Source organism: Nicotiana sylvestris, chromosome 1, assembly GCF_000393655.2.
Source record: "Nicotiana sylvestris chromosome 1, ASM39365v2, whole genome shotgun sequence".
In the NCBI taxonomy this organism is placed as follows: Eukaryota; Viridiplantae; Streptophyta; class Magnoliopsida; order Solanales; family Solanaceae; genus Nicotiana; species Nicotiana sylvestris.
The window spans coordinates 115747294-115761045 of NC_091057.1; the positions used below are offsets into that span (position 1 = coordinate 115747294).

Genomic DNA, 13752 nt, shown 5'->3' on the forward strand with positions numbered 1-13752 from the left:
TGATCTTTGCTACTGATTCCGAAAGAGGGGTATGAAAGAAAATAAATGAGGCTCAAATGGGTAACGAAGGATAAGGTATTTAGATAGAAAAACAAAATGCCTTCGTCATTCCAATCTTCAAAACATGCCAAGTACAAACAACACAATTAAACAAACCAAGGAAAACAATCGTAACATCTTTTGATTGTACCAGACTTGATAACCATATCTACACATTCGCCTTCTACATCTGTTAAATATAAAGCACCATTGGACAACACTCTCACTCTCATTACCACGAACGACTCCTGTCAATTTGGGCAAACTTGCCTTTAGCTTCAACCCGATGCGGCATGATGCATTTTAGTAGGGTTTTCTTTACGTTCTACCTGCCCCAGTTTCACACAATTCGGGCTGGAAGTGATCTCAAAATATCTTTACTTATTTCCCTCAAATATCTCTATCATCTTCAAAATTGTTCCATTGCTTCATATCTAAACTGACTTTAAGACTAGGCCTAGAATTTTGCATGCATGTCATGTCACTAGAACCAGCATTAGACAAAAGACAAAATGAAAGGATAGAAAAGAACTAAACAAAGAAAACGACTGGAAATAACAAAAGACATGACATTGCATTAGACAGACGGTGAAACGGTTCGAATAACAAAACAAGTAAAACAAACTGGGATACAACCCTGGAACAAACCTAGACAGCACTAAATGAGATATTACAACTAAAGGAACTAGACAAGATTAAAGGATAGAAGGGTTTGAGTCACAAGACAATATCCGTATTACAACCCTGAAATAACCCGGACAATAGAAATGACAACAAACTAAGCCACCAAAGCTCCTCCCTGGCTCACCAAGAAAAGAGCATCTTTCCAATCCTCAAACTCAACATCTTAGCCACTGACTTCTGCATCAACAATACTAGGAACTTCACACGTCTTCATCACATTGTTCTTAACAAATTACTTTTGGGTTCCTTCCGCCGGCTCGTTCTTAAGATCAACCTCTGACAGTGCTGAAAGCTTAGTAGCATGTGAGCCTCCGAGGCTCCCAGAATAATTCTCACATTCCTTTTCAAAATAAATCATACCCACCATATGCGTCTCATAATGCACAGGCGATGGACTTTGGCTGGTGTCTGTTGCATCTGGATTTTGCACGACAATGTCGTCTGCATCAATAAGCTTCTGAATTGCATTCTTCAGATTCCAACACTTCTCTATGTCATGCCCCGGGGCATCTGAGCAATATGCGCACCTTTGAGAAAAATCAAACTTCTTTGACAGGGGGTTCGGCATTTTTATCTGGATCGGCTTCAACATGTCCAATTGCTTCAACTTTTGGAACAAACTGACATATGACACTCCCAATGGGGTGAAAGCCTTTTCTTTTTTCAGCAACCTCTCATTCTTAAATGCTTGATTGGGCCGGAAACCTGATCCAGGGGATTTTCGATAGGCTCGTGGGGGTGGATAGGCATTTTGTGGAGCTAGGTATTGGGAGAGTGATATACGACTTTGGGAGTTCTGTGGAGAGAAGTGGCATTGGGGAGGATCATATGGTGCATAAGAATATCCACGGGGACGATGTCGAGGCTGGAAGTGTTGATCGGGAAAGCCCATTGGATCATCTTTTCTGTTTCTCTTTCTTCCACCCAAGCTTACTGGGATGTTCTGAACATTTTTCGAACAACTCATGATTTTGCCTGACTTGATTCCCTCTTCTACTAGCTCCCCCATTTTTAACACATCATTGAAAGGTTTCCCCAGGGCCGGGATCAAACAACTGAAGTAGGTAAGTCCCTGGGCTTGTAAAAAAAAGCTCAACCATTTCTTCTTCACCAATCGGGGTATTGACTCGAGCATCCTGCTCCCTCCATCTGAGCCCAAACTCTCTAAAGCTTTCCTGCGGTTTCTTTCCCATCCTAGATAGGGAGGAGCGGTCTGGGGTAACACTTGATCTGTATTGAAAGCACCGAACAAAATCTTGAGTCATGTCACCCAATGTAGGCCACTTACCAACATCTTGATGAGCATGCCAGTCAAAAGCTGCCCCAGTCAGGCTCTCACTGAAGTACGCTATCAACAAATCATCTTTCTCGCCAACACTTCTCATTTTACTGCAATAATTCCTCAAATGGGCTACTGGATCTTCACACCCATCATACAAGTTAAACTTTGGCACTTTAAACCCCGCGGGCAGGCGAACGTCAGGGGACACAGACAGTTCTTTGTAGGACATACTGTACTAATCTTCCCTTCCTTGTTTGTTCTTCGAGGATTGTTCTATGCCTTTCAGCCTCCTGGGTATCCCCTCTTTCCTTTCTCTTCCTGTGAACCTTTCATTTTCAACATGAAACTTATCCTGAGGGCTCTGTTTGTATGAGTTGGGAACTTTGTGGGCAACCTCTGAGGGGTAATATCGGGCATCGTGAGCTTTGAGTGGGTGCTCATTGTTGGGGACGGTGGAAATGACAGGAGGGTAATTTTTATGAAAGGTAATTGGAAGATGAGTGACGGAGCTACTAGGGTGGTTGGGAAAGCCATGATAAGCAGGTGGATTTGGGGAGTATGGGGGATCATCTGGCACTGTGACCGGTGTTTGGGTAAGGGTAGTATTTAGGAAGCTAGATGGTGGCGGGGGTGGTGCCTCCCAGTCATCCAAACCTGATACATGTCTGCCATGTGTTGTCTTAACATCCTCACCTCTTCAACCAACCCATTGTCCTGTTCAACCAACTGCTTTCGAGCGCCAGTATCAACCAACTCAGTTCTGTTATTGCCTATCATTGCCTTTTGACTTTGTGTTGTAGAGAAGAGTTACCACTTTAAAAACTACAAACCAACCACCCTTCTGCTATGAATATAACAAAATGAAGTCATCACGCTAGCGTTAGGGCATTTAACATAAGATAATCTCACTTTATGTGCAATGCACCTAGCCACAATTATCGGTTCTAAAATGACTTCGAGGGTACAAGGTCAGTTGGCATCATCCCAATTTGTACATCCACTCTTTTCTTTGTTTTTCTGGTACTTCTTAGCTCGTTCATTTCCCTTCCCCTTTTCTTTCTGATGATCGCTCTTTTTCTTCTTTTTCATTCTTACATCCCATGACTTCTTCTTTTTTTATTCTTTTAATAATAAAAAAATGATTCAATCGAACCCTATGTAGGTTGCCTACGTATCATGACGCCGCATGAATCAGATCTTTGCGTAGTTCGTGAAGAACCGGAATAAAGTAAACAAACTGACATTCTCTTTTTTTTCTTTTTTATCTTAGCGACTACTCTGATGAGAAAAGAGAAATAAAACAAGTAAATCCTTTTTTTTTTTTGAATTTTCTAGACTTAAATGTTCTATGACCTATTCTAAACTCAAGATTAAGGAGCATATTTTTTTTTTGTATATATCCTTTTGACACAAATACTCTATTAAGGAAATATCCTAGAAGAGAAAAATATTTTTTTTTGATTCTTTTTTTAGGAAGAAAATCTAAATAATAAACCACAGAAAAAATGTTTTGAATTTTCATTTGATATCCTGACGCAAGATTTCGAAACAAGCAATGAAAAAGATAAAACAGAATATTTTTGGATTTCAATTTTGATGGCCTAAAGGAAAAATTCTAATGATAAACAAAAGATAAAGTATGCTTTTTTTTCTATGTACAATATCCTAAAGGTCTAATGAAAATAAAAAGAATTTTTTTCATCTTTCATTAATTTCCCAAAGAAACACCTCACAAGAAAATCTTTTTGAATTTTAGAATTAACACCTTAAAGAAAGCTTTTTAAAGAAGCACTAAAATAAAATTCTCTTTTTTTTTAATTTTGGTCCTAATATAATAGAGAAAATATAAAAACAATTCATTTTAAGTCCTAGATATTAATTGCCTAAAGGAAAAACCATCTCAAAGGAGAATTTTTTTTATTTCTTATAACAAAAATGCAAAATTTCTTCTTTTTTCTTTTTTTTTTTTGGATTTTCGACTTGTAACACATTTCCACAAACAAAATAAGAAATGCAATAACAAAAGACTCGGTAAATTTAACCTGACTATTACAAACTCTAACATCACTGAAAAGACTAAATACTACTATACAGGGCTAGAAAATAAAACAAAAACAATTGACTCAAAAACATAAAATGGCTCCTCGAGCAGCTCCTGAATGCAGTGATCCTGTGGTATTGGTCATGCTCAAACTCCAGTAAGTAGATCCACACCTATATGAGAAAATTTAAACTAGCACTATGTGAGACAATAACATTCCCTAAGACACATGCAAGACATGATTGAGGCTATTTTTGCAAAATGGCTTATTTGGCCAAAAGGTGGCTAAAAGTGCAAAATTTGGCTATGACCCCGCAAAGCCAAGAACCTAAGATTTACTAGGAAGACCGGACCTTATGTGGGTTGCCTACGTATCACGTCCCGAAAGACGAGAATCAGGTATGCGTAGTTCGGGCAGATTGGATACGGGCGAGAATAATAATAAAAAAAATAACTGACATATAGAAAACACATTTTTTGTCTTTTTTCTTTTTCGAAAAATGATGAAACATATAAAATCTTTTTGGATTTTTTTTGATTTTTGAAAAAATGATAAAAAATTTCAAAATCTTTTTGAAGTTTCCAAGCTCTTTTTTCTTAATAAAATGTAACAAAAAATATAATTGGGACCTACTCGCTTCATCCTCACACTTCAGCCTCTCTCTCTTTTTTCCTCTTTTTTTCCTTTTTTTTCATTCGCCCTCAATTATCATTGGTCCACCAAGTGACCTTTTTACCCTTGAAGGAATGCAACATGTAGCACACAGGATGCATCAAGATGGTTTATTATTTTGGGCACACCTGTCCTAGACGGACCCAACCCCTGTGTTGAGTCCCCTAAGTCAAATGCACATGACGCAAATAAGCGTTCCTACTAGGGATCCGGCATGAAGTTGAGTTATTCTAGGTTCAGAACCTGGGTGTTTGTTCTAGACCTGGCTTACCCGAGAGGACAGCTCGAGCCGGGGGGGGCAGCATACCGGGAATACAGAAGCTTCGCCGGCTTTGCAACTTGTCCGAACCTCGTTCTAAATTTGGAATATGACTCTAACAGAAAAGAAGTTACACGAAGTGCACACTTCTTCATGATTTAGAAGACTCAGAGAGAAGAGGGATTTCGCAACAGTTTATATACAGTTCATGGAATATCAAAGCGGTAAAAGCAATCAATTAGCACATTAGGCCCAAATCATGTAACAAAATCAGATAGTGGATAGAGCCAACTATAACAATTATTCTAAGCTCGAATTCTTGAACCATGAACCAAAGATTCTGGGTTTGCGTCCCCAACAGAGTCGCCAGAGCTGTCACACCTCCTTTTTCCTACACCCGAAGGTATATAAGGGAGTTTTTTCAATTAAAGTGACATTATTCGAAATGAGATTCGCTTATTTAAAGATTCAGAGTCGCCACTTGGGATAATTAATGGTGTCCCAAGTCACCGGTTCGAATCCCAAATCGAGGAAAAGATTGACTTTGTATTGTAGCCTGTGAACCAGAAATCCGGGTAAGGAATTCTGTTAACCCGGGAGAAGGTGTTAGGCACTCCCGAATTCCGTGGTTCTAGCACGGTCGCTTAACCATTTATACTTGGCTTAAATTATTTAATTATGTGTTTAGAAACTACATGCATTTTTACCTTTACCGCTTTTAATTACGTGATTTACTCGTACTTAAAGAATTATCGAGTTACGCATACGTATACTCGTATGGTTTGGCGTGTCAAGAGTCATGTCACGCGTACGTGTACACAATTCACAACACTTAATTTATTTAAGAAAAAAAATTTAGTCAAAGTCGCGCGGACGCGAACCTTAATTTATTTTTGAAAATTTGTAATTATGTCACGCGAACATGTCCATAATCACGATAATATTTTAAACGGCCCTAAAGGTTTCTCTAGGAATATTTATTATTTTACCTCTACATTATGAAATTAACACAAGAGTCATTTGTTACTAAGTGTCTAACTATGGTTTGCCTCAAATTTCCATTTTTAAGACCCTAATTATTTAACACTAAAGTACTTGAGAAGTCCCTTCCAAACAACAAGGCTTTATTAAACCATTTTATTAGCGGAAGGGCCTGAATATTTTGGCAACGCCGGCTGCAAGCAAGGACTTCAGGATCGAATCCCTGAAGCCATACCTACCAGTGATCTCTCATAATCTTTTTAACCGTTGAGGAGGGGAGAAAAACGAGTCGGGGCATGAATAAGAACTTTATATATATCAATCAACAATAATCCCCTTTTAAACTAAGGCATAAACTATATGGAAACATCAATTGGTTACAGTTAAGACCAGGCAATCTATACATACATAGCCAAAATTTCAGCAGAAGCTATTGTTGTATACAATCTATACCTTGAGCACAGTTGGACAACTTAACACATGAATCATAACAAGAAAACAAAAGTATAAACAGCAGAAGCTAATAGAATTTAACATTCAAACAAGACTCTTATTCAAATTCCAATTCGAACATCCAAATCTGTATACAAATTCAATCTGGTTCCAACTTGTGGCACTTTAGTTGTTAGCAAAGGGTATGAAGGAATACCTGGAAATGAAAGTCAAAAGGGGGTGAGATCAGAAGTAAAAACAACAGCAATCACCAGCAACAGCAAAACAGTCCCAGTTTTAATCCAGCTATTAACCTCAGATAGTTCAATGAAACAGTATATGGAAGATGGTTTCAGCCAATTCAAAATTGAAAACCAGAAAATAGAAATCAATGAAACAGTAAATTCCATTTTTTTTCCAGTATTTTCAGAATGTTTTCTTGTCTCCCTCTCTCAGAATCTCTTCCAAGTTTTCTTAGCTCTCTGCCTTGTATATCTAGTGTATATCGAGTGTATACCGCTCTCTCCGTCCCCCTCTTTTTTTTCTCTAATCTGATTTTCAGCTCCCTTAAATGGGCATTCAATTAGTGCATTTTCCACTACCAATTTAACTTTTCATTTCTTTAATCATTCACTTAATTGTCCACTCAATTAGTGCTTTTAGTTAATTTGATAATGCAAATACTACCCTACCACTATTAGGAGCTTCTCAATTAGTAAATTGGCTCAACCAGATTTTCCTCTTCTTATTCTCTTTTCCTTTTCAATTTTCTTTTCCTTTTTCTTTTCAACAATTAAAACTAAAATCCTAATTAATTATAAAATACCAAATTAACTTAAAAATACTAATTAATTCTAACTAATAATTATCACAAATAATTAAATGCCAAATTAAAAGAAAATCACACAATTTGACTAAAATTACAAAAATATGTTATATTTTTTTTTTGAATTTTCAGTTTTGTAAAACATCTAATTATTAATTAATTCCAAAAAATGTAAAAATCAAATCTCAAATGAAAATGCTATATTTTTGTATTTTTAATGCATTAACAAAATTAAACATGCACACAAATATATGCGAACAATCAGGGAAATCACACAATAATTCCTAAAAATAACACATAATTAAAGAAAAGACCTAATTTTGGAAATTCTTTTGAAGTAATTCGTATGAGGCAAAAATCGCGTGCTCACACTTAACAGTACATGGGGTCGGTTGTACTGATACTGCACTTCAGCACATTCCGTGCAGATTTTGGAGCGGAGCTACTGGTTACGTCGGGTGTTGATTCGGAAGATGTTCGTGCGTTCGGTTATAACTGTCACTTGTCCTTGGTAGTTTAGATTATTGTTAATCTGTTTATGTAACCTTCAAACAGAACGTGTATTTATCTGTATCAGTTTTGAAACTCCAAATCTTAGAAGCTCGTGATTCGTACCATCAGGTCTTGGTAAATTCGTAAATGCTCAGTTATCTATTCTCTTTTCTCTTATAACCTCAGTTGGATTGTATTTTTCTGTTAGTTGGCTTATCTAGCGGGTTGAGTTAGGTTCCATCACGACTTGTGATTTTTGGATCATGCAGGGTTAGGCGCCATCACGACTTGTGGTTTTTGGATTGTGACAATTTCATGGCCTACTTTAATTTTGTAGTGAATCTTTCTTTTTTTTTTTAATTTGGACCATTTCTCGAATTGTGCATATCATCCTTGCGTTGGAGCCATGTTAATCTTCTTTGTATCGATTCAATTTTATCGGATGTCCCCGAAGGGACATTTTGTAGTGAATCTGATTGTTCAAATTGGATATCAAATCCGATTAACTTTTTGAGAACTATTTGAATTTATTTGGTCAAAGTCTAGGAATTGTGGACACTTCTTGAATTGGATAGTAAATTTGATTGTTCAAATTGAATTGTCAATCTGATTAACTTTTTTGAGAACTATTTGAATTCCTTTTGTCATATTCTACAACTGTAGATACTTAGGCAGTGAATCCGATTGTTCAAATTGGTTAGCAAATCTGATTAACTTTTTAAGAACTATTTGAATTCGTCTTGACATAATCTAAGAATCGTAGAAACTTATTGAATTAACATAAGAATACTACTACATTATTAATTTTTTTCCTAAAGAATAAATCTATTAAGAAATAAAATACTATATATGAATTTTAGAATCTTAATCTCCAAAGTGAAACAATAAAAAATTGAGAAGAATATCGCGTATTCTTGTTAAAGTTAAAGCACTTGAAACACCATAAAAATTCAAAATAAACATAATTAAGTGCCAAATGTGTAAGAAATAAATGATTAGATTTTAATAACTTTCTCAATTAGCGTTAAGCATCACTATTCCCGCAATGCATAATAAAAAATTCTTGGCGATAATTGGTTTAAACTCTCGTTTATTCATACCGTTGCACTTTAATTAAATGCCTTCTCATCTTTAATCGATAAGCAGTAAATTTGAGTTGTCCAAATTAAAATAATATTTTACGAGGAAATAACTTAGCGACCAAAACTAAATATATAAATACGAGACATTGCTTAGTTTGCTTCTTCGTTATATTCAACCATTCAAGGGAATATCTCAGCGTGAAGATATTTAAACTGATAGAGACGATACTATTTTTCTTTTCATTTAACTCAAAATTTTTCGGGAATAACTCAACAGTCAAGAAGAGTCATATAAGCACAATAAGAGACGCCACAAATTTGCCTTTTCACTTATTTCAATCCATTTTTAGTAGTCATTTTTTCACAATGAAAGATAGTGATTATGTGATGGTGAATTTGATTATTCCCAAATCTAGCTAATCTTGTCATTTCATTTTTCCCCTTTTGCCCCTTGGGTTTTGCACCTATAAATGATGGTTCAAACTAGCAAATGTTACTGTGCTTTATGGGAGCAATACTGGCTAAGGTCTGCAATTCTTTTTTATTTGGTTTCTTTTACATTTTTTCTTGGTTCTGAATTTATGTTATTTTAATCTGAATTTATGGACCATCTCTGACTAACAAGATTAACAGAAGCTTGTTTTCCTTTTTCTTTCTTCTTCAGACATTGAAATCTTTTTTCTAAAATTTCTTTATCTGTCAAAATTGGATTAGAACATAACAGGTATTGATACACATCTCACACATACACACAAAATGGTTTAGCAAATGTTTTGGTCCCACTTTTTGCCTCCTTGCCTTTGTAGTAGAATTCATTTAATTTCCTTTTTAATGTTCAATTCTAGATTTTGATTTGAAAGCAACACGTATCCATGTTTTAGTGTCTTTTGAGTGGCCAAAATTTCGTTTGTGTATATGCTAGATCTATGTTTGATACGCAAAACAGAACGATAATTGAAAAAATTGATGTTTTTTTATTTATTTTTTATCCATAATCTATAGTCTATACCAGGGAATAAATTTATTATTTTTTTAGTGTCTTTTGAGTTGCCAAAATTTCATGTAAATATATGCTAGATCTATGTTTGATACGCAAAACATAACCATAATTGAAAAAATGAATTTCCTCATTTTTTGGTCCATAATCTATACCAGGGAATAAAATAATTTAAATTTTTTATTCAAGAGAAAGAAAACCGCAAGTATTTTTGTCACATCGTATAATTGGTCGAAAATATTTTCATTCATGATATATCCAAATCTGCTTTACTTGCGAGTAGAAAGCTGGACATAGTGGTTAATTAATTAGTTAAACTCTTTGTTCATTCAATCTTTTAATTTGTTTTCCAGCTTTGAACACATTAATGTTGAGGAGAATAAGATTTTATTTTGTGCGAGCATATTTTGTTAAATTTAAATAACTCGTTGATATTGCCTTTTGTATTCCACAGTATATGTTCAAATTGCATCCATAAAGGATACCAGCAAGAAGATGGTTCAGAACCAAAGATCTGAAGTACAATAAGCACAAGTATCTTTTTCAGTACTTTTAGAATTGGTTTTGTGCAATGTATAATATTATCCAAAACTTATTTACTTTCTAATACAAGCCACACATTTGTGGAATGATCGAGTTTAGCGTACTGATTTGGGTTGGTGTTCAGTGTGACAGTCTCCTCTATCAAAATAGTAAGAGAAAAAGAAGTGCTTAACATAATTAATTGGACTTTTTTCATTATAGTACTTTTGTTTTTAAACTTGAATCTATTAATATCGAGGCAATATTTATTTTGTTTTTCAAACTATGAACCTTTTAATATTGAGAAAAGATTTTACTTTCTATGACTATTTGATTTTTCATGATTCATTGATCATGCTCTTAATATAATATAGTATATTTTTCTATCTCCAACCACCTAACGAAAATGAAGAAGAAAGCTGTAAGGAGGTGATACAAAATAAAAGACTTCCAGAACAGAGTGGAAGCAAAAATGAAAAGGAGCAAGAGAGCTCTTTCGAGGAGGAACTGTCTGAAAAACAACAACAGGAAGACAACGGTATTAAGGAATATTATATCTCATTATTGACTTATATTAAATTTTCTAAATATTGGGATGTATTAGACCCTCTCATTTGATTATGCATGATTTTCTGGTGAATTTAATCTAAACATTGTCACAAGTTTTGACATATGATTTTCAGGTGAGCCTGAGGTCAATGGAGTTACATGTGAAGATAGACTTCCCGATGATCTTGACTATAACGTTAATAATAGCTCGAAACTTTTGACAAGAGACAAAAAAAATAAAAAAAATACTATATCAAGCAAGGAATTCCGAGGAGTATAAAATTTCATTGCATGACTAACCTTTACGAGGTGATTTATGCCGTATGTCTATTCCATCACTAACCTTTTCTCAAAGCTAAGAAATTTGACCCCAAAAAAAATGTTAAGCTGGTTATTTATCTTATCGAGTTTCCTTGCACTTTACAGTGTACTAATAGGCTCTCACCAGTTGAAGATGAATATAATTGGAATCTTCCGATTGGAGAAAATCCAAATATGAGTATTTTCTCGACCAAAGAAGATTAAGTATCAAAACCAACAAAAAGAATGCTGGTTGTAAGAGAAAATTGAGGGGCTATCAAAAAGGCAAAGGAGAAAAGGATATTACGCCTTCTTCCACCTCCATGACTGTAAAATGTAAGTATTTGGTAATACAAAAAAATTTAGTCAAAGTCGCGCGGACGCGAACCTTAATTTATTTTTGAAAATTTGTAATTATGTCACGCGAACATGTCCATAATCACGATAATATTTTAAACGGCCCTAAAGGTTTCTCTAGGAATATTTATTATTTTACCTCTACATTATGAAATTAACACAAGAGTCATTTGTTACTAAGTGTCTAACTATGGTTTGCCTCAAATTTCCATTTTTAAGACCCTAATTATTTAACACTAAAGTACTTGAGAAGTCCCTTCCAAACAACAAGGCTTTATTAAACCATTTTATTAGCGGAAGGGCCTGAATATTTTGGCAACGCCGGCTGCAAGCAAGGACTTCAGGATCGAATCCCTGAAGCCATACCTACCAGTGATCTCTCATAATCTTTTTAACCGTTGAGGAGGGGAGAAAAACGAGTCGGGGCATGAATAAGAACTTTATATATATCAATCAACAATAATCCCCTTTTAAACTAAGGCATAAACTATATGGAAACATCAATTGGTTACAGTTAAGACCAGGCAATCTATACATACATAGCCAAAATTTCAGCAGAAGCTATTGTTGTATACAATCTATACCTTGAGCACAGTTGGACAACTTAACACATGAATCATAACAAGAAAACAAAAGTATAAACAGCAGAAGCTAATAGAATTTAACATTCAAACAAGACTCTTATTCAAATTCCAATTCGAACATCCAAATCTGTATACAAATTCAATCTGGTTCCAACTTGTGGCACTTTAGTTGTTAGCAAAGGGTATGAAGGAATACCTGGAAATGAAAGTCAAAAGGGGGTGAGATCAGAAGTAAAAACAACAGCAATCACCAGCAACAGCAAAACAGTCCCAGTTTTAATCCAGCTATTAACCTCAGATAGTTCAATGAAACAGTATATGGAAGATGGTTTCAGCCAATTCAAAATTGAAAACCAGAAAATAGAAATCAATGAAACAGTAAATTCCATTTTTTTTCCAGTATTTTCAGAATGTTTTCTTGTCTCCCTCTCTCAGAATCTCTTCCAAGTTTTCTTAGCTCTCTGCCTTGTATATCTAGTGTATATCGAGTGTATACCGCTCTCTCCGTCCCCCTCTTTTTTTTCTCTAATCTGATTTTCAGCTCCCTTAAATGGGCATTCAATTAGTGCATTTTCCACTACCAATTTAACTTTTCATTTCTTTAATCATTCACTTAATTGTCCACTCAATTAGTGCTTTTAGTTAATTTGATAATGCAAATACTACCCTACCACTATTAGGAGCTTCTCAATTAGTAAATTGGCTCAACCAGATTTTCCTCTTCTTATTCTCTTTTCCTTTTCAATTTTCTTTTCCTTTTTCTTTTCAACAATTAAAACTAAAATCCTAATTAATTATAAAATACCAAATTAACTTAAAAATACTAATTAATTCTAACTAATAATTATCACAAATAATTAAATGCCAAATTAAAAGAAAATCACACAATTTGACTAAAATTACAAAAATATGTTATATTTTTTTTTTGAATTTTCAGTTTTGTAAAACATCTAATTATTAATTAATTCCAAAAAATGTAAAAATCAAATCTCAAATGAAAATGCTATATTTTTGTATTTTTAATGCATTAACAAAATTAAACATGCACACAAATATATGCGAACAATCAGGGAAATCACACAATAATTCCTAAAAATAACACATAATTAAAGAAAAGACCTAATTTTGGAAATTCTTTTGAAGTAATTCGTATGAGGCAAAAATCGCGTGCTCACACTTAACAGTACATGGGGTCGGTTGTACTGATACTGCATTTCAGCACATTCCGTGCAGATTTTGGAGCGGAGCTACTGGTTACGTCGGGTGTTGATTCGGAAGATGTTCGTGCGTTCGGTTATAACTGTCACTTGTCCTTGGTAGTTTAGATTATTGTTAATCTGTTTATGTAACCTTCAAACAGAACGTGTATTTATCTGTATCAGTTTTGAAACTCCAAATCTTAGAAGCTCGTGATTCGTACCATCAGGTCTTGGTAAATTCGTAAATGCTCAGTTATCTATTCTCTTTTCTCTTATAACCTCAGTTGGATTGTATTTTTCTGTTAGTTGGCTTATCTAGCGGGTTGAGTTAGGTTCCATCACGACTTGTGATTTTTGGATCATGCAGGGTTAGGCGCCATCACGACTTGTGGTTTTTGGATTGTGACAATTTCATGGCCTACTTTAATTTTGTAGTGAATCTTTCTTTTTTTT

General features: G+C 34.7%; 1 non-coding gene across 1 annotated transcript; it reads right to left on the reverse strand.

Annotated features, from left to right (window-relative positions):
- Window positions 1-8064: 8064 nt before the first annotated feature.
- LOC138882003 (U6 spliceosomal RNA) lies at window positions 8065-8167 on the reverse strand. The gene has a single exon (XR_011403458.1). It is a non-coding gene; the product is annotated as a U6 spliceosomal RNA (small nuclear RNA).
- Window positions 8168-13752: the final 5585 nt, after the last annotated feature.